The following is a 27,805-nucleotide window of genomic DNA, read 5'->3' as shown; positions in this document are numbered from 1 at the left end:
GCGCAGAAAATCTCCTAAAGTTATATTAATATTTAGTTCACCTGTAACATTCACTTAACTGTTTTTCCTTTTATATAATTTACAAAGTTCTGCCAGCATTTGGGTTTGTCAGTCTTTAGCCTGCATAACTCCATGTGTTTGGCTGTGAAATGGGACTATCTTCCCACCCTTGTGTGAAATTCCTTCCTCATGTCAATATTCTCTGAAGAGGTAATTTTAGCTCGAATTTTTAACTTTCTTGACTTTATACTGTTATGTCTATACCCAGTTCCAATCGTAAACTGGCCTTTAAAAAATTACTACAAACGAGCTTACTATCTCAGATTAAATTTCATGTTAATATACTAGCTGATTTACATTAGCAACTAAAGGGAATAAGCCATTTGTTAGTAATCCAACTTTGAAATTACGTGATACGAACTGTGCAGTCATGTTGCACCACATTTTTCGAAATTTACTTCTCCCCTATTTCTGAAATGATACGATGTTTATTTATTATGATTACTTAAAATCATAGCTCTACTCAGGAGCAAACCAAAATGCTGTTAACAATATTTTATTCAAAGTGATTTGTTTATAATTAACTGAACTGTAATTTAAATTGTTCTATTGTAAAATTCATTGAAATGTATGAAATTGAGTAAACTTTTCCTAATTGAATATCAGAACATTTAGGGCAGTATGTGACTTTAATTGTTACTTTGTAAATCTTACATTTAACAATGTATTAAATTGTTTAGTTTGTTCGGAAGCTGATTGTGTGAGAGTCTTTCAGAGGCTGTCAGATGGCCAGTGTATAGTCCACTAATGCATACGATAATCGCTCACAATATAAGACAAGAAAAGTGATATACCCTGTGTTTTATTTAAAAATTAGTACATCAGCAAACCCAAATTCTGGGACTTTCTGAAACAATAGACCCCGAGGATACCAAACCTCAGTATCTCATCATATGGAGCTGCTAATTTATTATGTGAACTTTCATTTACTGTGATTGAAATTTTCTAGCCTTTATACTTGTGAATGGTGAAGGCCCAAACTATTAAGTTGCTCTGGTGGTATGATTGAGAATTCACTATTACCACTGTCCAACCACAGACAGAACTCCATAAACTGTGTATTTTTTTCTCACTCAGCATCAGTGGTAATTAAAATGATTCCCTCCTCTCACACATGTAAGGTTGGCATTTTAATATGGTATCACTGAGCTGGGATATGTGTAAGTCTGTGTACAGATATTTGCACTACATTTCAGAGTCTGATTGTGACATGTGATAATCAGTTATCAGACAACAGTTGGAAAGAGACAGAAAGTGTGGTGTGGCAACTCATCATTGGACCACATTTGAGATAAGTACAATTTTTAAATTTTAAATTACTTTTCCTCAGACTATCATTTTTGTAACTTCCTTTTGTCGTGTGGTAGTTGATATGCAGGATAATTGTGAATTTAAGTGTGGCGATTGTCTGGCTAGGTAGGTTTATTTTCATGTTTTGTGCCCAATATTATCTTCAAATAGGGCAAGCATGGATAATCTTGATACAATTGGAGAGGTTTCGTATACTCAATTATTGACACTGAACCTGCAACAGTCATCTGAGGCATCACATTTCTTAGGATTTTCTCCAAATGAACAGGCCCTATGTTTATTAGAAAGCTTATCACAACTCTTGGATCATAAGCTCACAAGTCAGAATAATAATTTAAAGCTTGAACTTACAAGTCAAAACAATGACCTAAAAAAAAGTATTGTTAATCTCAATGACACTGTTAAGGCAATGGAAAGGAAAATTCAGGCTACGCAGGAACAAGTAGCAAACTATCTTTCAAAACTTAATTACATGAGTTGACTGACCTTGAAATTCAAACAGTAAACGATAAGGTTGATCACGTATGGTTGCATGTGGAGAGTGTTGAAGATGTTATTCATGCTGAGGTAGATAGAAGGAACTCTGAATTCAAAATTATGCATGAATGTATAAAGCAGATGTTTTTGAATAAATTCTGGTCTGAAAGTAAATAGGTGGGCATCAAGTGAGCATTTTGTAATGTACTAGTTACGGACCAGGTAATCTCTTGATGAGAGAATTTTGTGAGAAACACGCCTCACCTGGACAAATCTTTTGACGATCTTATTCTTATTGATGCCTTGCAAAGATGTCTACCAATGAGGGCTAATTGGGGCCTTGTTTGCAGTCCCCATGATTCATTAGAGAATTTTTTGAAACATATTGATAAACCTGACAAAGGTTCTGAGGAAGAAGACAGGGTTAACAAGTCTCAACACAACCAGCAAAATAGACAGAATGCTAACAGGAGGGACCATAGTACTTATAATAATAATAATAATAATAATAATAATAATAATAATAATAATAATAATAATAATAATAACAGGAATGGTAATGGTAATAGAACACAAACCATAGTAACCAGAAGTAGAAAAACTCTTAATACCTTCTATTATGTCTCCACACTGGTCATCAGTTATTTGGAGTCTAGGAATACTACGAACTCAGTTTGATAGTCAAACAACTCAAACAAATCGTATTAATGAGTTTTATTACCAAACAAAAAGATACAAAACATAACTTCGCAATTACACAGATGTGTCGCAAGCAAAGGGTGACATACAAAATTAGCAAACTTGTTCAGTATAAACAGTTCCAGTCGGTTGTGGCGCTAATGTCCTCTTCACGTAGGTGCCACTACTGTCACGTTGTCATGTGCGTCAGCATGCGATTGACTGACGTCTTCTCATAGCCACCTCTTCTCTATTGTTCCCAACTGGGGTGCCGGCACTTGGCTTTATGCCGTTACATTCGCCCCCCAAAGCGAAGGACCGTCATCATATAAGGAACATGACAATGGGAAGGGAGACTGGAGGGTGAACGCCGCGATGGACTGGAAGCTGTGGCTGTAGGGAACATCAGACTTCCAGTCATCTGGCTTGAACTCTGGTGGAAACATTCCCCAGAAAATGTCCAGAAGGGTAAGCGTCCACCTCTTGAGGCTCTTACCCATATGTTGAAGATATCGGCTGCTGCAGCCACTGGTAGAACAAGAGGAGGCAAAGGCTCTGTCTCCATGGGGTCATCCCACAGTGTCGTGATGACGCCCTCTGGTGGCTGCTGTGGCTGTGCTGTCCTCGGGATCTGTGAACCTGGGGGAAGAGATACAGAAGGATCACTATGCCCATGGCAGTATCGAATTTGATTGTGATGCTGGCACTGTAATCCATCTGAACCTGAAATGAGTTACATGCATGCGCCAAGTCCATGAAGGAACTCGCCTCGCGCCCACCATCTGCTGCCACTAAAAACCCTTAAAAACACAATATCATGCAGCACAAAGTGATTTTTATGACCTTCCTTCAGTGTCTACTGAGGAGGGTGGAGTAGGTGGAGTAGTGTCTGATAGCAGCAGCCGTGAAGCAATTCCGTCGGCGATGATCCATCTCATGGATGCGAACGATAGGGGCGAGAAACAGTTGCTATGCTTAATCCCAGTTGTGTGCTGTGCGAAGTTTGGCCATCTACAGCATGAAGTTTTGACAAAATGTTCTGCTTTGCCATTGGACTGCAGATTGAATGGTGCTCTAGTTAGATGGTGTATGCCATTATGTTCACAGAATGTTTCAAATTCGTTTCACCTGAACTGAGTGCCATTGTCTGACACTATGACTTCAGGCAAACCTTCGAGGTAAAAAATTGAGGACAATGCCTGAATTGTGCTATGTGACGTTATTGAGTTCATCGGCACAGCAAAAGGAAACTTGCTATAATAGACTGCCACAATCAACCAATGAGTGTTCCAAAAAGGTCCTACAAAGCCTATGTGCACATGTTGTCATGGTGATTCCGACTTGGGCCGAGCAGAGAATTTTTGTGGTGGAGCAGACTGATTTTCCACACATGCGTGCCACTGTGACATCATCTGTTCTATTTCGGCATCCATACCCTGCCAATTACAGTGTCGATGCACTAATTGTTTTGTACGTACAATGTCCTTGGTGAAGTAACTGCAACACTTCTCTTTGCAAAGCTTTGGGGATCGACACATGTGACCGTATACTGTCATTTTGAACAAGAATCACACCTTGCTGTATAGTGAGGCAATGGCTACGCTAAAGTATCAGCACACTACAGAGTTCTTTATTCTATGCAATGAGTGAAGCTAAGATGTGTGAATGTATTTTAGCAAAATTTTCAAATCTGAATCAGCTTCCGCAGCCTGTGCAATTTTCCTATAATTCGGAGGAAAGGATTGAAGCAATCAAGAAATGTGAGCAACAATGTGACAACAAGATGCAGCAGAAGTGTTGAAGTCTGTCAGGGCCAATTGTGAGATGTGAAAGTTCATCTGCATTAACATCTTGAGCTGGCAGACAATACACACTCTTGTGCTGGTATTGAGACAACAACAAAGCCCATCTTAGCAATTTTTGGGCAGTTCGTACAGGAACCAGCTTTGTCGGATGAAACAAGGACTGCAATGGCTTGTGATCAGTTACTAAGTAGAATTTTCTGCCATACAGATAGGGGTGGAATTTGATGACAATACACAATACTCAATGCCTCTTTCTCTATTTGTGAATTATTTCACTGAGCTTTGGACAACACTTTTGATGGGAAAGCAATAGGCCTGTCTTTATTACCAACTCTGAGCAAAAGCACTGCACCTATTCCGTAGGAAGGAGTCAACTAGCAACACAACTGGTTTGTCAAGATTAAAGTGGACCAAGCACCAATCACTGAGCAATGCATCATTTAAGTTTTGGGAAAAATTCTTGGCACTCATCTGTCCAAACAAAGGGGATGTTCTTTTGATGTAAGCAATTTGTGCAGCATTCGATAGGAACTGAATGTAATAGTTCATTTTCCCTAAAACTGACTGCAATTCTGTGACATTGCGAGGAACTGGCAGGTCTCGTATGGCTAAAAAATGTGACTGAAGAGTATGTACTTCTTGACTGTTTATGACATCACCTAGATACTGCAACTTAGGTTTAAAAAATGACACTTTAGTCCTGCTTCAAATAACACACGAAAAAAAGTATGTAAATTTGCAATGTGTTCTTCTGGTGTACAATCTGCTTCGACAATATCATCCAAATAGTTTGAACAGTTTGGTACTTGAGCAGTAAGCTGTGCTAAATATTGTTGGAAAATGGCAGGTTCAGAAGCACTGCCAAAAGGCAAAAACAAATATATAAACAAGCCCAAATGAGTGTTCACAACACACACATTTTGAGATTCTTCATGTTGTGATATTTGAAGATATGCTTCACGCAAATCAATTTTTGGATAGTAGCGACCAGTGCCTTATCTGTCCACGAGATCCTCTGGATGTAGCAATGGATAAGTTCTCAGTCACAGTCTGTGGGTTGACTGTACACTTAATGTCAACACAAAAGCAAATGTGACCTGAAGGTTTGGGGAGCAAAACCAGTGAACTTGCCCACTGACTAGCATGTATGGGTGCAATTGCTCCGCTATCTTGCAGTTCTTTAAGTTCAGCAGCGACTGTCTCATAATGCAATGGGAACTGTTCTGGATGGGCAAAATTTCAACTAAGCATTGTCTTTCATAGTGATATGTGCAACAAAATTGTTTGCCTTGCCTAAATCAGCCAAAAAAAGTTCAGGGAATTCTTTCAGCAAGCTAGTGACACTGTTGTTTGCTTTGAATGCAGTTACTGACTTCACATTTTCCCAAATGTTAAAGCTAAACGAATCAAGGGCAAATATGTTTTCAAAATCACGTGATTGTACCACAGTGAAAGTCACAGTTTGCGTATGCGAACGATACATGGCAGGCAAAGTACATTTTCCGAGAACAGGAATGTCTTGTCCATTATAAGCAGTCAGGTGCGTGCTAGTTTTAGACAGGCATGGGGAGCCTAACAGTTCATATGTGTTACAATTCAGCAATGTAACAAAGGCACCCATGTTCACCTGAAATTTCACACATTTTCCACTAAGATACAAATGAACAAAAAGTTAGTTGGACTGGCGTAGCACTGAAGAAACTGTTCGCTTGCTAGTTTTGCTAATGCCTGCAGCAGGCTTTGAACACAATACATTGATTACATGGGCCTTGTGACTAGATTTTTATCAGTGAGCAGAGTTCTTTTGTTTGGCCGGCCAGGATGGCCGAGCGGTTCTAGGCACTACAGTCTGGAACCGCGCGACCGCTACGGTCGCAGGTTCGAATCCTGCCTCGGGCATGGATGTGTGTGATGTCCTTAGGTTAGTTAGGTTTAATTATTTCTAAGTGCTAGGGAACTGATGACCTTAGAAGTTAAGTCCCATAGTGCTCAGAGCCATTTGAACCATTTTTTCTTTTGTTTGTTCCATTGCAAACATACAGATTGGATGTGATCTTTCTTGCCACATGCATAACTTTGTGCTTGTCTGGATGGGCAGTATTGGCATTTATACTGTAAATAGCACCAATTCTGTTGTCTGTTTATAGAACTGTTTATGCGTCTTGGCACGCAATTGCTGTTCCTGCCTAATGGGCCGGTCGCAAGTGAGGGATGACTCAAACTGACAAATTGGTGGCTGCTCAAATTTGTCAGCACGGCACCTGTATCATATTGATCTAGAATTTGCTCTTTGTTATGAAATGATAAATCTGATTGTTTCAAAATCTGGTCTCTAAGTTTGACATCATGTACATTGTACATGACCGCATCACACAACATGACATCTGAATATAAAGCACCACAGCCACATTTGAATTTGTATTTCCTCATCATAGCCTGGAAATCTGTTACCTACTCGTGATAAGTTTGTTCTGACCTTTTCTTGCAATGAAAGAATTGGTACTTAGCTCCCACCATATTCACTTGTTGGTCATTATAGTTAGTTAGCGAATCAACAACCTGGTCATAGGAAAGTTCAGTCTGAGTGATATTAGGGAACAATTTCTGAATGAGCCGAAAGACTGTACTTCCTACCGTGGATAAAAAGTAATGTAGCTTCAAAGTACCTGGTATGTTATGAGCAATTATGTGGCCTTCATACTGTTGCAATCACTCAAGCCATTCCTCTTGTTCATTAAACTGGTGAAAAGGCACTCTAAGCTACAGGTGTTGCCTGTGGCTTGATGGGTTAGTAGCTTGTGTACTGTGTTTAGCAGCAAGGCTATCTGCTGCGTCTGAAACTGAAACATCTGTGTTGGCTGCGTTGCATCCATCGCTTGCAGTTAAGGTGCCTGAGCAGGGGATGGGAGAGGTGGGTAGCTCATTTTGGAATAGGCAAATATAATAAACAGACAATGCAAGCAATAAAAATAAGTACACAAGCAAAGAAAAATTCTGCAACACCCTCCTGAAAGCACTGAATAGCAAAATAACTATAAGAAAAACTTTGAAAACATGTAAACACACACCTGCAGAGAAAATACAAGGTAGAATTAACGCGCCAGCAAAACACTAAAGCCCATAACAAAATAAAACTGTGGCAGCCAGGCACTGGGTTTCTAACACCATAATTAATTCTATAAATATTTTGTACTGATTAATTCTGTTTAATGTTAAGTATGTATTTTTTTTACTATGTAATGTCTTTGACCTATTGTAATGAAGTGGAAAGTTGTGTAAAATGTTTTCTCCTTACCATTTAAATTCTTTGTATTAATTGGATAAAAGTAGTATTTAATTATGGTTATGTTATTTTGACTTATTAATGTGTTTAAATGTTGGGATTTTATGAAATATGTTTGCTTGCTACTATGTATAAGCTGCTTCATACCAGGGGACTTTCATTGCATAAAATGAAAGGTAACTGTACTTCCCATCTGTAACGGAAGTGAGTTGGTGCGCACCAAAATGTGACTGGCGCGGGCTAAAAGGTGGGTGTGGCACTCAGTCTGGGCGCCAAGTGAGAGACCACAGTCAGTCGGCAGTTAGCTACTGGAAAGTCTGTTCTGAGAAGCGAGTGAGTGAACAGCGCAAGTGCCGAATGAGGCATCCAGTACCTGGATTAATATGGAAAGGTCTCTGATGTGTGTACGACTCTAAAATGCTGCTCTATTATTGGAAAAGGCTCTAAAGTTGGTAATTTCATCACTAAGAAGAAAGTAATAGAGCAAATTACATCCAGAGGAAAGACCAGGTAGCCACTATGTACTTGCCACCACTATTGCGCCATCACTTCAGCAAACCTAAGAGGTCAGATTTATGTCAGATTATAGACCAGTACATTGAAATGTTATTTAATATGCAATAATAAGGCAAATTATGTTAAACAGTGTGTCTGACCCTTGAATTGGTTCCTCTCATCGTACCTCTTAGGATCCATTCAACATAATTGCTAACATCCGAGTAGCCTGTATGTGAAAAATGGTTGAAAATAAGTGATTGTTGGTGTTGCTTAATTTTGAATGCAACAAGATATATAGAAACACTGTGGGTTTCACTGAACTCAAGGGAGGTAGTTAGTATTGCATTTATGAAAACCCTCACAATGTTTGATTTGTTTTAATTCAAAGTATTTGTGTTTCCAAGATTAACTGCATTTCATTCTGTTGGTGAAAATTACTGGTTATGCTAATGACAAAAGCAAGCACGTTATTTTGAGGTTAGTTAAAGTAAACTGCATTTAAAGTCATACTGAAGGACCTGTATAAAAGATCACTGACATTAACTGTTTTAAAAGTCCTGCAAGGTGAGTAAAATTAGTGAAATAATACCAAAATTTGCATCTCACAATTTGTCTCAGAAAGGTGTGTTTAGTTTGCTTTATGGTAATTGATGGTTTAAAGATCTCACTTTTGTGTTGCTTAATATGAGAAAACATTCTTGAACAATGAGTTTACTAACTGCATTTTGAAGAAATTCTATAGTTTTGTGTGCTTTGTGCAGTAAAATTAGGAAAGACAGTTTGAGGGCCCCCACCTAAGTCTTTGCCTGTGAAAGATAAAGTTACTGTAATTGCCCTTATCCATAAAAGTAGAAATAATATTACTTCTTAATGAGTGTAAAAATCCTGTTGCAAGTGACTTTTAATTATATTTGTTCTATTTGGAAAGTAACTGTTGAAATAGGGCTATGTCCATGTCCAATTTCAGGTTTAGTGCTGACTTTCATAACTTTTGGTGATCACATAATTCATATATAACAAAGTAATTACTATTGATAAGAAATAAGCCGTTAATGATTTCTATGAGAACTTGCATATGCTATTTATAACTGCTAGCATCACTGTACCACTTGTCTGGTTATGGTAGAGTTCATTGCGACATTACTATGCCTAATTAGGCTGGTGACCATTTTTATTTCATTTAAGCAAACTTAGTTACTTAAGAAAGTTTCCAAATTTCAATCTTTAGCTTTCTGGTTTTTATTGTTATATTAAGTTCTGGTTCGACAATCCAAATCCATTAGGTGACTCGTGGTCAGTTTACTTCAGTCCTCCCAGAGGGTAACATTTACTGCAACGTAATACCGTATTTTGTAGTACATGTTGTGCCACTATGACAAACGGTGCAGTATAGTGTTGTATTTGGCTTTTCCCGCTTTAGTACTATCTGTTGAGCAGTAAGTGTTATATTTGGCTTCCTTGTGACAGGACTAAAATTTTATTTTCACTAGGTAAACTGCATAATGATATAACAAACGTTGTAGTAATGTTATATTTGGCGACCATGACAGAACCAAAATCTTATCGTCACTAGATAAACTGTAGAATGATATAACAGACGTTGTAGTAGTGTCATATTTGGTGCCGTGTACAGGATGTCATTTAAATTTACTGTTAGTGACTGTAAGAAACTTAAATATTATGCAAAAAGCAAAAGTAAATCTAGCACAAAACGTCCAGTGGCATGAACCTGTAACACAAAAGAAAAAAATAAATAACAGAAAGTTACCTAAGTTTGAAAGTTAAAGATATAAAAATATAACAATAACTAAGGTGGACAAAAAACTGGAAATGAACAAAGATGAGCAGGACGGGTGTGTGCTAAATGCGCTAGCTAATAGTAGTTCAACAAGTGCACTCATAGATGCCACCATACGATGACAACAAGCCTATGTGGAATACCACACAAATGTAAATGACCAAATTCAAACCATGAATGTAGCACACGTAAGACAAGATAAGAAAGACGATCCAATTGAAGATAGTGGATATGCAAACGAGTCAATGAATCTGTTTGATTCACCGAAGATCAAAAGAGAATTAACTGAGCTACGAGAAGTAGCATTTGAATACGAAGGTTCAGCAGAATCTAAAAGCAAAAAGTCACCAAATATGACAGATTTGTTAAAAATATTGTCTGCACAGATTGCAGCACAGGGTCAGCAAATAGCCGCTCATAGTAGTGACATTAATAACCAAATTAGGACACTCAAACAAACACAGAGTAAACAGATCGAAATGCAAGGAATAAAAATCAGTAAACAAATCGAAAAGGTGGACACAAAAGTAGGCGTGGTGAGTAATGCAACTAGAGGCCTTAAATTTGAAGTTGATGCTATCAATTGTAATGTTGCTAATATTCAAAGACAAATTAACGACATCAATGAATAATTTGATTCAGAAATAATAAAAATTGAAGACCAAGTAGAACCACTAGTTGTAATGAAGGATGACAAAAAGATGTTTGGTCTTAAATCCAAAGTATCAACAGAGTATAAAACCGAGTTTGCTCAAATTAAACAATCAGTGACAGAAACAAGCAGGGAATTATGCAAACAAATTGCTACTTGTGGCGAAGCGGTTCTAGGCGCTTCAGTCTGGAACCATGCTGCTGGTACAGTCGGAGGTTCGAATCCTGCCTCAGGCATGGATGTGTGTGTGATGTCCTTAGGTTAGTTAGGTTTAAGTAGTTATAAGTCTAGGGGACTGATGACCTCAGATGTTAAGTCCCATAGTGCTCAGAGCCATTTGAACCATTTTTTTGCTACTTGTGAAAAGAAGTGCGAGCACAACACTTCCCAAATCCAAGGCAAAGTGTATGACTTGGAAAGAAAAATAAAAGAAAATCCCAATCATGTTAATGAGAATGTAGTTTGCAGTAAATTATTAGAGGGCGAAGAAAGGTTCAGCCCTGCTAAAAAGCATAATGGGTGGCGTCCTCTTGACTTTGTGAAAAACTGTAAAAGAAATTTTCGTAACTATTTAACAGAACATGAAAAAACTAATATAATGTTCAGTGCTTTAGCAGGCGATGCTAAAAGATGGGGGGTTAAACCTAGAGACAAATCAAATGTCATTTGAAGAATTCAAACGAAATTTCATTGAAGAATATTGGTCAGAGAAGAAACAGGATTACCTCTGGAGGTAATTTATTCTGTCTAGGATGTATGATGTCAGGATGAAGAAATTCCATGAAAGAGTTTTGTGAAGCATGGTATCGAAAGTTAATTCATTTAAAATCTAGATGAACTGAATCCTAAATTGTGGGGGAACTATGGAAATAACTCCCTGAGGTTTCAAAAAGATATGTAGGAAGTAACCACAGAAGCTTTTTGGCATTTTTAGAAAGAGATGAGGATGAGGACCATTGAAAAAGGAATTGTGAATTCCATCCGAACAGTACTAACCGACCGAGAGAAAACAATGACCACAAGGAACAAACAGAAAATGAAAGGTTTTGTGTAAACATAGTACAGAGATGTCATGGTAGAGGAAGAGGTAATGTTGCGGTTCACAGTAGGGGGTTCACGCCATGAAATTTTCAAGGTAGAGGTGAACCGGAAAACTAAAAACCGTGTGTGTTAAGGGCCAGGTTCACGCAGACAGTGGTTTCAGGCCCAAGGTAAAGAAACCATTCTCATATAAGAAGAGTAATTAATGCAAACAACAAGTTGTTGTTGTTGTTGTTGTTGTCGTCGTCTTCAGTCCTGAGACTGGTTTGATGCAGCTCTCCATGCTACTCTATCCTGTGCCAGCTTCTTCATCTCCCAGTACTTATTGCAACCTACATCCTTCTGAATCTGCTTAGTGTATTCATGTCTTGGTCTCCCTCTATGATTTTTACCCTCCACACTGCCCTCCAATGCTAAATTTGTGATCCCTTGATGCCTCAAAACATGTCCTACCAATCGGTCCCTTCTTTTTGTCAAGTTGTGCCACATACTCCTCTTCTCCCCAATTCTATTCAATACCTCCTCATTAGTTATATGATCTACCCATCTAATCTTCAACATTCTTCTGTAGCACCACATTTCGGAAGCTTCTATTCTCTTCTTGTCCAAACTATTTATTGTCCATGTTTCACTTCCATACATGGCTACACTCCATACAAATACTTTCAGAAACGACTTCCTGACACTTAAATCTATACTTGATGTTAACAAATTTTTCTTCTTCAGAAACGCTGTCCTTGCCATTGCCAGTCTACATTTTATATCCTCTCTACTTAGACCATCATCTGTTATTTTGCTCCCCAAATAGCAAAACTCCTTTACTACTTTAAGTGTCTCATTTCCTAATCTAATTTCCTCAGCATCACCCGACTTAATTTGACTACATTACATTATCCTCGTTTTTCTTTTGTTGACGTTCATCTTATATCCTCCTTTCAAGACACTGCCCATTCCGTTCAACTGTTCTTTCAAGTCCTTTGCTGTCTCTGACAGAATTACAATGTCATCGGCGAACCTCAAAGTTTTTATTTCTTCTTCATGAATTTTAATACCTACTCCAAATTTTCTTTTGTTTCCTTTACTGCTTGCTCAGTATACAGATTGAATAACATCGGGGATAGGCTACAACCCTGTCTCACTCCCTTCCCAACCACTGCTTCCCTTTCATACCCCTCGACTCATAACTGCCATCTAGGTTAGTATTGCCTCACGTGTTCCAATATTTCTACGGAATCCAAACTGATCTTCCCCGAGGTTGGCTTCTATCAGTTTTTCCATTCGTGTGTAAAGAATTTGCGTTAGGATTTTGCAGCTGTTACCAACAAGTTACAAAAAGTAAAAACACAGTGTTAATTGGGGCACGCGGAGTGACAGACGGTGGCGTGCGCAGGACAGGATCTTGTGACAAGTTAAAGGGTTGGCGCTCACAGCATACATTGCACTGGGAGGGGCAGACAAATGGCCACCGTGCGCACAAGATGGCTGTAGCAAATGACAAGTGGTATCGAAGAATTCAGTAGACCAGTTTAGAGAGTAAATGACTAGAAAACTGGGAACAATATGAACACATTATGTAACAGAGGTAACCAGAAAGCAGGACTGTGCAAGAAGGCATTGTTAGGGAATGAAACAGAGCAGGAAGATGTGACCGAAAGTGGAAATATTTATGCAACCAATGGCGTTTAAAAAGGGGAAGGTATAGGAGTAAAGGAGAATTTAGTAAGTATAAATGAAACGAAGATAGGAAGTGCTGTGTAAAGTACGTGTGCAGTATTAGTAGAAGAGAAAAATGAAAGAAACGAAGGGGCCATGGAAGATATGCGAGCGACCATTATTAAAGGGAGTAACAGGAAAAATAATGTCATGGCCAGTATAAATAAAATTATAGTGTGGAGGAAGAGATCCTCTATGGTACAGATGAAGTAAAAATGGGTATGAATCTTGCACAATCATTTGAAAATAATAATTACGAGGAAGATGGAATGCGAATTACTGACGTACATGACAATTATACAAAATATGAAGTAAAAGCCGATGTCATTCAAAGCGATACAGAAGAAGTGCCTGAGAACATAAATCAAACACTATATGTAGAAGATAATCAGAAAACCAAAGCTATTAAAACATTCATTGGTAATTTACCTCATTGGTTAAAAATTGCATTCTTACTCGAATCTGATAATGAAGAAGAACTCAGTGATAGTTCAAGTGAGGAAAAGTACATAGAAACAAATAGGAATGAATACACTTTTACCGAAAATAAATATGAGAAAAGAGATGAAATTTTTTCGAAACAAAATCCAGAAAGTGAAACTGAACTGAAACTGAAAGAACCACTAGATAGTACGGTGTTGGGCCATGATTTGCAAAAACCTACAGACCTGGTGCAAGCTTTACTTACTGTTAAGAAGGAAATTGAAATTCCAAAACCAAAAGAACCGCCTGATAACATTATAGAAGTGCAGAAACTGCAACAGATCTCTCAAGACATAGAGATCAAGAAACCAAAAAAGCTACTAGATATACAGGAAAGGTTCATGGGTAACATTTCCTGGAATGACATAATGATTGAACAGGATTTGTTGTGGGAAGAAACAGAACATAGGGTTATTAAACAAACCATTATCCCAATAAAAATTTGTGGGATTGTTTTACAAGTAATGTTAGATACTGGATCTCAAATTAGTCCCATTTCAGAGTCATGTTTTGAGAATATCTTGAGTAAACCAGGATTAGTCATCACGTCCGTGAATGGACTAAAAATTATAGGAGCAACTGGCAAATCCAGTAAGCCCATTTGTAAGCAGGTACTGATTGAATTTGAGATACAAGGGAAAAGTTTGAACATGACTTCTTAGTTGTACCTGAATTAAGTGCAGAAATGATCCTAGGTATTGACTGACTGGACAAAGAAAGAGTATTTTTAGATTCTGGGAATGGAATTGATAAAATTAATAGGGAATCTAATATTTTGGAAATTAAATTTGCAGAAAGTGAAACTGTACATGATAGTAACATAGAGTCAATATTGCTAGAATTGGAACCCGGAAACGATGGGTTGTCCAACTTTTATGAAATTAACGATTTGAAAAACTCTACTGAAGTGAAGACTGACACTTTTAGGGAAACTGTTGACGAAATCCAAGAACTTTCATCTGAACTAAAAGATTAAATATTAATCAGGAAGTGTTTCTGATAAACCTGGTATGGTTAAGAACTTTGAATACCGTATCGATGCACTTGAACATGAACCATTTTTTGTAAGACCCTATCCAGTACCGCTAGCGAAGAAAGCAGCAGTGCAGGCAGAAATTGACAGAATGTTAGAATGGGGAGTGATTGAAAGAAGCAACAGTGAATATAATAGTCCACTTATTATAGTAAATAAAAGAGACTGTGGCATGCGAGTTGTTGTTGATACATGGTCACTGAATAAAAGTGTCAAGAGAGAAGTAGACTGACCGAAAAATTTAGACAATTATTTCAATAATTTCATGATGTAACATATTTAACTAGCCTTGACCTCACTGCAGAATATTGGCAGATCCCACTACATGAAGAATCCTGGAAATATACAGCATTCTTATTTGCAGGGAAATGCTATCAATATAAAGTTGTGCCCTTTGGTTTAAATACTTCTGTCTCTGTTTTTATTAGAGCATTGGATTCCATGTTGGGTAGGCCTCTTTGTGCTAGACTTGCTATCTAAGTTGATGACTTGTTAATTGCCACTGAGAGTTGAGATGAACATTGTGAGCTGTTGAATAAAACTTTCACTGCTCTTCAAGCAGGATGGATGACTTTGATGTTTAAGAAATGTGAATTCATTAAACAAGAAATAAAGTTTTTAGGACATATCATAACTATATCTGGGATTGGAAAGGACCCAGAAAAATTGAAAGCTATAGAAAAATGCCCACCGCCTAAGAACCGAAAGCAATTGAAAGCATTTCTAGATCTTTGCAGTTTTTATAAAAATTTGTGAAGGGGCAAACATTTAATAGTCCACATTCAAGTGGTTTACTTAAGAAAAACAGTGCACATATCTGGATGCATATATCTGGACAAATGAATGTCAAAAGGATTTTGAAGAGTTAACAATCGAATTAGTAAGAAGGAATATTTTACATCACCCAGCTTTGAGTGAGCTGTTCCATGTGATTACAGACATTAGTGTGTATGGAGTCAGAGTTGAAATTTTCTATAAAAATACAGAATTAAATAATCAAGAACACAAGATGATAGCTTTTGCAAGTAGGACTCTAATTAAGTATGAAAAGAATTACACTATTTCAGAGAAAGAAGCAGTAGCTTTTATATGGGGATTAAAGAAATTCTGGAATTATTTATGGGGGCACAAAACCATTATCCATACTGCTCATAGAGCATAAACTTTCTTGAAAGACTGTCGTTTATTTACCAGCAGATTAAGTCCATGGGCTCTATATTTACAGCAATTTGACTATGAAATTTCGCATATTAAAGGCAATGATAACTACGTAGCAGATGCTTTGTCATGATTGCCTGAGGGCATGAATAATTTACCAGAAGAAGGCAATGAAGATGGTAAATTTCACATTAGGTATATTAAAGTAGTTCAGGGTAGGAAGAATATTGAACAAATTTGCAGGAGCATGCTTTTCCATCAAAATGAAGACGGAAGTATAAAAATCAGTAAAAATAAATTTCAGTAATCCCAAATTCCCCCAAATTGGTAAATTTTATGAAATCTTTAATGGAATATTGTACAGAAGGAAAAATACAGGTACAGAGGAGTGGAAAGTTTGTTGGCCATTACAATTTGAAACTGAAGTTCTAGACTATTTCCACCTCGCTTTGGGATATTGTGGTCCTAAGAAATGTATAGAAAAATTGACTGATGCGAACAATAAATGTGGGTGCTAGTAAGAAAATGACTGATAGGATTAAGTCATGTGATGTTTGTCAAAGAGCAAAAGTTGCTAACCAAACTAACCAAGGTTATACGCAGAGTGCCATCCCAGATGATGCTTTTGATCTGTTGTCAGTCGATTTGTATGGACCTCTTCCAAGAACTTCCGGAAATGTTGATTACATTGTAGTGGTTTTGGAAGTCTTTTCTAAATTTATTAAACTGTTCCCTATTAGAAAAGCTACTGCAAAACCAGTTTTCAGCAAAATGACTGAATATTTTAACCCCTTAGCTTACCATGTCGTGTGAGAGACGAAGTGTGCCGATCTGGCCAAACATCACCTAGACTTATCAGAGACATGATATGTTTCCCACACCGAACAAGTGCAACTCGTGTGAGAGACGCAGCGTGCCGACCTGGCCAAACATCAACTACCGCGCCGAACAAGTGCATGTAATGTGACAGACGTCGTCGGTCAGCCACGCCAAATGTGAACAGAACGTCTCTGACACGTTGCGGAGCTGATCGAGTACACACAACATACACGAAGTGTTCTTTGCCGCATTTGGACCTGCAGACATTACAAAAATGCTTTCACAATGTTCCCGACATATAGCGAACGTGTTCACGAGGAAAGGGAGACATGTGGTGGCATAGCCAACAATGATTTTGCAGGATATTTTGACAGTGGTAGCGACGTTTTACCTCCTGTACGAAAACGGTGTAAGCATCTGGTGATTGAAGATGATACTGACGAAGAAGAGCAAACCTACCAGCAACAATCAGAGCCGTGGATGTGGCAAAAGGAATGCAATGAACCAACAATCTGGATGTGTACGGAAATTCCTGGAATAAAGGAAGCAGCTATACAGCACATGAGTTCAAGCATAAGAGAATTAGACGTTTTCTATGTAATATTTAATAGTACATTTTGGGGAAACATTGTAACTGAGATGAATAGATATGCACAAGATGTACTCAACAATGAACATCAGAGACAAAAAATAGACCAAAAGCGGTCTCCTGTCAGCTGTAATGAAATAAAAGTATACATTACACTATGTATAATCATGGCTGAAGTAAGGAAACTGTTGATTCAGATGTATTTATCTACGAGGGCTATTATAGAAACACCAATATTTAGGAAGACAATGCCATTCAGGAGATTTCTGCACATAAGTAGATTTCTGCACCTAGCAAATAACAGTTTAGCCAACAACACAAGATAAGCTGTACAGACTAAGGCCAGTCATAGATATGTTCAATCATAAATTTAAGAAAGTGTACACAATGCAAGAGAATATTGCCATTGATGAATCATTAATGAAATTTAAGGGGCGCTTATCCTACAAACAATTTAACCCATCGAAAAAAGCGAGGTTTGGTATTACAATTTATAAATTGTGAGTCAAGTTCAGGATACTGCTATGATTTTAAGATATACGCGGGTAGTGACAAATGTGATGCTTGTGGTAGTGCCTCTGAAAGTGTAGTTCTAGAGCTATCACAGTCAGTATTACACAAAGGGCATACTCTATATTTAGATAACTGGTTTTCTTCACCGAAACTTTTCAAAACTCTCCTCACCAATAAAACTAATGTGATTGTAACAGTGTGCTCAAACAGAAAAAATATGTCCACAGACTTCCTGAGGGCAAAATTAAAGAAGGGAGAATATACAGTGAGGAGTTGTAATGGAATATTGGCATTAAAATGGAAAGATAAACAAGACGTTTACATGCTTCCCACAAAACATTCAACAGCAAAAATGATTGCCACAGACACACCTCTCCACAATGCGCCGTGGAAACCGAAATGTGTCATCGAATACAATAGAGGCATGATTGGAATTGATCCCCAAGATCAGATGTACGCATGCTTCCCTGTGGTGAGAAAATGTATGAAAGGATACCGCAAGATATTCTTTTACCTATTTGATGTTGCTTTATTTAACACATACATTTTGTATTACAAAATACATTGCAGCAAACAACAGAGCTATGCAGAATATAGGATTCACATTGCAGAATCATTGTTGAAAACTACACCTTTACTGGAATATAATCTGAAGGGACGATCAGCATTCGGCGATATACCGCAAAGACTGCACGCGCAACATTGGGCACATTTTCCCAAACATATTGATCCAACACCATCAAAAGTAAATCCTGCAAGAGCTTGTGTAGTGTGCAGAAAGCATAAACGACGCAGTGAAACAGTGTGGGAATGCAAAAAGTGAAAGGCTGCATTACGTGTGCCAGATTGTTTTGAACGATATCATACAGTCTAAGACTATTAAATTCGTGTACTTGTCATTGTGAAGATGTTGCGTTTGAAAATATGTTTGCCAACATACTAACGTAACAGGTCCCAGAATGTTTTGAACAAAATATTATACAGTCTTAGATCATTGCATTGTTGTAAATATTATTATTGAGATGTATTTCATCAATGTATGTTTGCTTACAAAGGGAAATAAAACGTTTGTGAATATATTGTTGCATTTGAACAATGAATATTTCGTTTCCAATGGGCAATTAATTGTCATTATTTATGATACCTGTAGAAATGTCACATTACTGGTGTCACACATATGTACTTACAAATCCCGAGGGCATCTGCACGACTTCGGATGCCACCAGGTGTAGTGCAGCGCAGCCTTAGCGTGTGTAAGGGCCGGGAATCGTAAGGTGCATCCGTACCTTGCAGCCACTTACGGCTCACACTAACAGAACTTAAATCGTAAGGCAAAGGGTTAATAAGATTGGTAAACCAAAAGCAGTGTTATCTGATAATGGACCTGAATTTATATCTAAAATGGAAAGAAGGCATGGAACAGAATGATGTACAAGTAAAATATATGTCAGCCTATCACCCAGCGAGTAACCCTGTAGAAAGATACATGCGTGAGTTAGGCAGGTTATTTAGAACCTACTGCCATCATAACCACAAGGCCTGAGTCAGGTTTTTTACAGATTTTGAGAAAACCGTGAATACACTGTATCATGAAACTGCAGGTTTTACACCTGAAGAAATTCTGTTCAATTGCAAAAGTAAATGTGTTTTTGAAGCAACTTTGCAATTTCCACCTATTGTAGTTATTGGCCTAAATGAAAAAAAGAGTTAGTTGGAAAAAGAATGAAAGAAAAGGTGGACGCCAGATCTAAAAGACATAATAAGGGACTTAAGACAACTAAATTCAAAATTGGTGACTTAGTTTTAATGAAAACTCACGAAAAATCCAGTGAGATTAATAATGAAAGTCATAAATTTAAATATATTTACAATGGCCCATTCAAAGTGCAAGGAACTCTCCTTCCCATTGCTTACTTCCCAGTGTACCCAAAGTCGAAGAAAGTGTTAGGGATGCACAATATTGTAGGCTTAAAACTATATCTCAATAGAAGTGAATGATCTGAAACCCTCAGAGGGCATTGTTATCTATGCAATGCTACATGTCTGACGAACACCAGGTGCTTGAGTTATTGACAATACTACTTCCTTTTCTTTTCGTGTTGTCAATCTTCCTTTTCTGTCCCTATGAACTGAATCTATCATCTTTCCTTCTTCCCTGTTAGAATAGAGAGGCATGAGTAAGAAAAGTGGGTACAGTAGCAAAGGAGGTAGCAGGAAGACAAATGTTGAAAGTAAATGAGTAGAACCTATGATATGTTTGTAAGAGTAATGAAAATAAGATGGAAAGAATGCTATAATATGTCTAGTTTTTATAAGTTTTTGAAAGGGTTAGATATGGCGTTAAAAAAGGTTTGTGATAAAGACAGGGGAAATGGGCATGCTAAATGTATATAAAATAAATGTGAGCTGTTTTTCTAGTGCCACAGACATTGGCAGAAGTAACTTGCAATGTATTTAATAATGTTGTGTTGATCTTAATGTATGTGATAACTTAACTTTGTATAAAGTCATGAAGTTTGAATAGTAACTGTGGAGGAAAAATTTTGCTGCATGAGAAAGTAGGGAGAGAAAATTTCAAATTTGGGACTCTTAATGCATGACGTCTTCTCTTGTAAATTCGTGATAACGAATTTATCGTGAATATGATGCCTAATTTGAATATCTATAATGTTTATACTGCCTGATGTCATGTTGAAAATAAATGGGTTTTGTTACCAAATGCTTATACCTGTTTGTAAGTTTCAGATTCAAAATAATGAAATATATTGTACAAAATGTGTAAACTACCGGATGTAACAAAATGAGGACTGCCAGAAATGTATTGCTCAGCAGTGAAGAAAAAAAATGGCAATAATGATGAGACTGAGAACTGCCTGAACTACTATGTGGACAGTGAAAAGGACTTCCCAATATGAGGCAAGGCTGAAAAAAGGGTCAACCTAAACTGCCATACATCAAGTATGGGCAGTGTGTGAATTTGTAAAGGTTCTCTGAGTATTGTTTTCATATGTGTTTGCGTGTATCTACACATGCTCATAAATTAAGGATAATTGCAGAATGTGGTGGCACACAACGTGGCACTATACAAAACTGGCACTAATAACATAGGCACATAGGGAACACAGACAACACTGATCTGTAACTCCACGGTATTGGTGATAAGTTGAGAAAACCATCCCGAAACACATGTACTACAAAACGCCACTGTTTCCTGCACATGTACCCCGACATCAATATGGGATATGATGATAAGCTTATCGCTATGACGTCAGGGGACTATATATCTTGCTCTTGAGGGAACAGCATGGTCATTCGACTCGAGGCAGCCGCATGCAGCACACAGCAATGCCTTCATTCTGTTAGCAAAAAGGTGAATGGCCTTTCAGATCATGATGCGCAAATTTTAACTTTAAAAGATTTTTATGCTGCAACCCGTGTTAAATATAGTCATCAGCTGTTCAGGAAAGCTGATCCAGTTGCTGTAGAGACCTTTGTAAACCTTATAAAGGAACAAGAGTGGCAAGATGTTTATAGCGCTGATACAGTAGACGATAAATATAATGCTTTTCTCAAGACTTTTCTCATGCTCTTTGAAAGTTGCTTTCCGTTAGAACGTTTAAAACAGGGTACTAGCACAAACAGGCAGCCTGGGTGGCTGACTAGAGGGATAAGAATATCTTGTAGAACAAAGTGGCAATTATATCAAAACATTAGAAACAGTCAAAATCTAAATGCAGCAGCCCATTACAAACAGTATTGTAAGGTGCTTAAAAATGTTATTAGGAAGGCAAAAAGTATGCGGTATGCAGACAGAATAGTTAAGTCTCAGGATAAAATTAAAACCATATGGTCAGTCGTAAAGGAAGTTGCTGGTCTGCAGAGACAGGTCGAGGATATAGAATCAGTGCGTAGTGGGAATGTCCGTGTTACTGATAAGTCGCATATATGTACAGTATTTAATAATCACTTTCTGAATATAGCAGGTGAACTAAATAGAAACCTAGTCCCAACAGGGAATCATATAGCACTCTTAGAAAAAAGTGTTCCGAGACTGTTACCTGAAATGCTCCTCCATGATACTGACAAGAGGGAGATTGAGTTAATAATTAAATCACTAAAGACCAAGAACTCTCATGGATATAACGGGGTATCTAGCAGCATACTGAAGCGTTGTTCTATGTATGTTAGCCCAGTTCTCAGCCATATCTGTAACTTTTCCTTTAGGAGTGGTCGGTTTCCTGACCGATTAAAGTACTCGGTAGTGAAGCCACTTTATAAAAAGGGAGACATTGATAATGTTGACAATTTTAGACCTATTTCTATGCCATCGGTGTTTGCTAAAGTTATCGAGAAGGTTGTATATACAAGGTTACTGGAGCATTTAAATTCACATAATTTGCTGTCAAATGTTCAGTTTAGTTTTAGAAATGGTTTAACAACTGAAAATGCTATATTCTCTTTTCTCTGTGAGGTTTTGGACGGATTAAATAAAAGGTTGCGAATGCTAGGTGTTTTCTTAGATTTAACGAAGGCTTTTGACTGTGTTGACCACAAAATATTACTGCTGAAGTTTGACCATTATGGAGTAAGGGGAGTAGCTTACAATTGGTTCGCCTCTTAATTTAAGAACAGAAAGCAGAGGGTAATTCTCCGCAATATTGAGATTGGTAGTGATGTTCAGTCCCAATGGGGCACTGTTAAGTGGGGCGTTCCCCAAGGGTCGGTGCTGGGGCCACTGCTGTTTCTTATTTATATAAATGATATGCCTTCTAGTATTACAGGTGATTCAAAAATATTTCTGTTTGCTGATGATACCAGCTTGATAGTGAAGGATCTTGTGTGTAATATTGAAACAGTAACAAATAATGTAGTTCATGAAATAAGTTTGTGGCTTGTGGAAAATAATTTGATTCTAAATCACACTAAGACTCAGTTTTTGCAGTTTCTAACTCACAATTCAACAAGAACTGATATTTCGATCATACAGAATGGGCATATTATAAGCGAGACGGAACAGTTCAAATTCCTAGGCATTCGGATAGATAGTAAGCTGTTGTGGAAAGCCCATGTCCAGGATCTTGTTCAGAAGCTAAATGCTGCTTTATTTACCATTAGAACAGTATCTGAAATAAGTGACACTTCAACACGAAAAGTAGTCTACTTCGCATATTTTCATACGCTTATGTCGTATGGTATTATTTTTGGGGTAATTCTTCTGATTCAAAAAGGGTATTTTTGGCTGAAAACGGGCTGTTCGAGCTATATGTGGTGTAAGTTCGAGAACCTCTTGTCGACCCCTATTCAAAAATCTGGGAATTCTGACATTGTCCTCACAGTATATATTTTCCATAATGTCGTTTGTTGTTAGCAATATTAGCCTATTCCCAAGAGTTAGCAGCTTTCACTCAGTTAATACTAGGCAGAAATCAAATCTACATGTAGAATGCACTTCCTTGACTCTTGTGCAGAAAGGAGTGCAGTATTCTGCTGCATCCATTTTCAATAAGCTACCACAAGAACTCAAAAATCTTAGCAGTAGCCCAAACTCTTTTAAGTCTAAACTGAAGAGTTTTCTCATGGCTCACTCCTATTCTGTCGAGGAGCTAAAAAATTAAGCAAATTCCAGTGTTACATTGTTGATTGTCTTCATTTAAACTTACGATTTGTCACCTGAATATGTTTTTTTTTATATTTCATTTTATCTGTTTCTAATATATGTATTGACTCGTTCCATGACCATGGAGACTTCTCCTTAATTTGGTCCCACGGAATAATAAATAAATAAAAATATGATCACCATGCACATATACACAGGCCATACAATGGTTTGGGATACTCTGGATCAGGTGGTCGAGCAGCTGCTGGGGTATCGCCTCCCATTCTAGCACCAGTGCCTGTCAGAGCTCCTGAAATGTCCTAGGGGTTTGAAGACGTTCAGCAATATGTCGACCGAGGGCATCCCAGACATGTTCGATGGGGTTTAGGTCTGGAGAACAGGTAGGCCACTCCATTCGCCTGATATCTTCTGTTTCAAGATGCTCCTCCACAATGGCAGCTCAGTGGGGCCATGCATTATCATCCATAGACAGGACAGTGGGAACCACTGCACCCCTGAAAAGGTGGACATACTGGTGCAAAATGACGTCCTGATACACCTGACCTATTACACTTCCTCTGTTTAAGTTTCCCTGTACATCAGACCACTTTATTCGTGAAATAGGGAGCCCATCAGCATGAGATATCTCTTCAGGTGACGGCTCACTTTCACTGCCTTCGTCAGTGGAAGATGAAACTTTGTTTCCCCATTTGTAGACGTATTATTTGTAACTTGCACATGTACCTTTTTTTTCTTCAAAGGAATTACTCGTCTTCACTACTACTCTTGCTCAAGGAATGAGCACGCTAATCTGGGTTGGAATCACTACCACTTCCAGTGTCATCAGAAACTTGATTCCTCCAACCATTTTCGAATTCTCTCCTCTTTTAAATCCATTTTTCACCGAACGTCCACAAAAATCTTATTGCAAACAAGTACTACACAATGCCACATATGTAAACAAAATGTTGGTGCCAGCAGGGAACACGTACTGATGCTACACTGTAAACAGGTAACAACTGCCTGTCATCCATTGCTGCCACTACAAAACCAACATCACAATAATTTTACCTCTGGCCGTAATAATGTGACACCCATTTGATTTCAATGCAGGTGTGATCGTATATGCACCACAGGTAAATACTCACAAACCCTTGCATGATCGAATATGATGCACAAGGCGAAAATGGCAAAACCGATGTGCATCAAATATGATGCACATGGCAGTGAAAGTGTTAATTAACTGTGCTACATCAGCAGTGACCATACACAGCAAACAATGGCTGCCTACCACCGTGTCTACCTCCCACCTAACCAGTGCTACTAATATACCTATCAGTGACAGTGTTAATGAACTACGCCTCACTCATTTTCATTCTAATGACTCAGGGCATATCAACATTCCGTGTGCAATGTACCAAATTACATACACCCTCCAGAGTACCACAATTTTTGACAAACAATCACCAACATAGATGAACGCCTTCCACTGCAGAGAGCCAACATTTACGGGTTATTGCGGACATATCTGTCCTACAAATGACCTTCCTGTGCCAGACGAAGTTCTTTCCATGGCCTCCGCCTGAACTTTACATTCTACGCATTTTGTACATCATCTGGGTGACGTCACACTTGTTGTGCCACACCGCGACCCATGTCACGTCACCACAAGACGTTACACCGACAATGACTGTGTGTGCTCCGGGCCACGCCTGCCACGTGATGTCACTCAACAAGCAGACACACCATGTGTACCTGCAACTGTGCAGGGTTTTCACACCTCATGATCAAAGTATACTATACAGCCTGACTGCAACTACGACCCACGCACCGTGGGAACACAAGGAGTACCTACAACAGCCACCGGGTTGGGTGACCTACACCGATGCACCATCCGCCATGATAGTCACCAACCAGTACCTGTCCACCCATATGAGCGACACACCTACCATGACTATAGTGCCGCAACGCCACCTGCCGCCTCTACCAGCACCACCAGCTAGTGTTCACGAACCAGCAGCATGTACTTTGCATGATTACAACAACCGCAAGCAGGTCCTGGCCCCTCGCCACCAGGCAGATTACCGCCAGGCACACACTGAGTTACAGCTGCAACCACTACAAGTTGATTCTCCACAAACATGATTCGCATTTTGTGAGGGCATGATGCAGTTGGTCAGGATCACAGACGACCATGGCAAGTTTTTAGTGCTTTTGACCCACCTCCAAACCAACACCGATCTTATCAGCGACCTCCTTCTGCACGCACTAACCACTGACAGATACGAGACAGCGAAGATGCTCATACTACAGCACTTGTCATGTTCACCTCAACAACTCCACCTAGCCTTTGCAAAAGCGTCACTGGGCCACGATACCTGGTTAGCGTTCTGGTGCAGGTTACACCCCCGAATTGATACGCCTCCGAATCGACACAAACCTAACAGATCATGCTTTCTGGTCACTATGGCTTCTCAAACTGCCTGAAAACATACAGACGACCATGCTAATGCATGACAACAGACCGCTGGAAACCCGGTTATGCCTTGCCAACCGAATGGTTGCCCTAGCGCAACATAATGCCTTGATAAACACTTGCATCAGCTCCGACTCTGACATCAACACCTGTTACATCTACAGTCGGCTGTGGTCAGCCTGCACAATGGCCGCACCCAGGGAGACCACGGCGCAGCATTCACTATGGCCAACCAACCAACAGACCCAGGTGCCACATTTGTTGTGAAATGTAAGCAACCACCCACTGCATTCACAACTGGACATCGACCCATGCCTAACCGTGAAAACTCACTCGACCAGTACGCTGCACCTACTTGGCCGCACCGCCCATGCTAGTTCCAGGCCACTTCAGTGCCAAAGTGCGCCACTGTCGTCCACCTTGTAGCTACCCAAATTAGAACAGTGGCCTGACACAGGCGCATCAGGTCACTCCCCTGCTTCAAGCTGCCTCGCTATGAAACATGACAACACTCATCATATACTGCATCTAAATTGTAAGAGCAGGCAGCTCTTTGTCTACGACAAACATCTTAGAGCATACCTCCTTGTCAACATGGGCACCAACGTTAGGATGCTGCCACCTGAGAAATGTACACCATCCACTATACAACTATGCACTGCAAACGATTCAGTGATTCCCGTGATGGGCATAGCCTCTATCACATTTCAACTGGACAACCACACCCCTCGCCCATGGACGTTTTTCGTGGCCGACACCGTAGAGCCAGTGTTGAGCGCAAATTTTTGAGGCATTATAAACTTCTGCCAGACCTGGGTAGGGCCTTACTACTACATCGCGACGGCCGCACGCCGATCAGTGGAGTACACAGTGACCATCTACCGATGGACGAGACTCCGCCGCCTCCTGCTACCTCTACAACAGTACTGGACCTCACGCTAAAGTGCTAGGCATTGTTCGGGGAGCTTAAAATCGCACCTGCTGCATACACTGACCTCCAACGCACCAATGCCACCTCATGAACAGCTAACACACACCTGTGCAACCGCTGCTCCGAGCCTACAGCACAACTGCATATCACATAGCAACAACTGTTGTCACACCAGCAACAACGAGAGCCGCGTGCGCGAGACACCGCCAGGCCTTCAGAACCACAGGTCAGTCCAGTGCCTCTTACTTCTGGTGATGATGCTCCCACAAACGAGCCACACAAAAATAGTGACATTGCCCTCATGAACAGGTCGGGTGTAAACAGTGATATAACCTCCGCGAGTGGATCGTATGCCTCATGTGCTACTCCACATCTGCTCCATAAAAAGATTAGCATCATACATGATGGTACTGTACACAGAATTAAAACTACCCCTGGTCCGCCGGTCTGACGCCAGCCCCACCACCTCGCCCAACACAAACTAAAAACAGCCAAGGCCGCGATCGAGGAACTATTATGGAACAGTGTGTCGGCCTCACTGATTACTATGAGAATGACAAAAGATAAAACATGGCGCCTAAGTGGGGAATACAGGCATTTGATTGCATACACCGTCATTGATAATTACCCCGACCCCAATATTCAGAACTTCTCCCAGAAACTGGCTCTGGTGCAACCATCTTTAGAATGATCGACTGCAAGAGAGCTTATTCGCAGATCCCAGTGGCCACAGAGGACATCCCAAAGACAGCAATAATTACACCGTTTGGCCCATTTGAATTCCTCTTTATGCCCTTTGGACTAAAGAATGCAGCCCAGACTTGGCATATGTTCATTGATGGCTTGTTTTTTACCATGCACTTTTGCTAATTTTACTTGGATGTTGTAATT

At 39.2% G+C, this 27,805-nt stretch overlaps 1 long non-coding RNA gene across 3 annotated transcripts in view; it reads right to left on the bottom strand.

Annotated features, from left to right (window-relative positions):
* Positions 1–3,116: 3,116 nt before the first annotated feature.
* Positions 3,117–27,805, bottom strand: part of LOC126161791 (uncharacterized) — a 59,346-nt gene continuing 34,657 nt past the window's right edge. For all 3 annotated transcript variants that reach the window (XR_007534956.1, XR_007534957.1, XR_007534955.1), the window contains exons 3-4: positions 6,998–7,171; positions 3,117–3,165 (exon numbers count right to left, since the gene is read on the bottom strand). This is a non-coding gene — a long non-coding RNA (uncharacterized LOC126161791). The remainder of the gene's footprint in view (positions 3,166–6,997; positions 7,172–27,805) is intronic.

Source organism: Schistocerca cancellata, chromosome 2 (genome assembly GCF_023864275.1).
Source record: "Schistocerca cancellata isolate TAMUIC-IGC-003103 chromosome 2, iqSchCanc2.1, whole genome shotgun sequence".
NCBI lineage: Eukaryota > Metazoa > Arthropoda > Insecta > Orthoptera > Acrididae > Schistocerca > Schistocerca cancellata.
The sequence above is the reverse complement of the archived record's forward strand: the minus strand, read 5'-3'. Positions and strand labels throughout refer to the sequence as shown.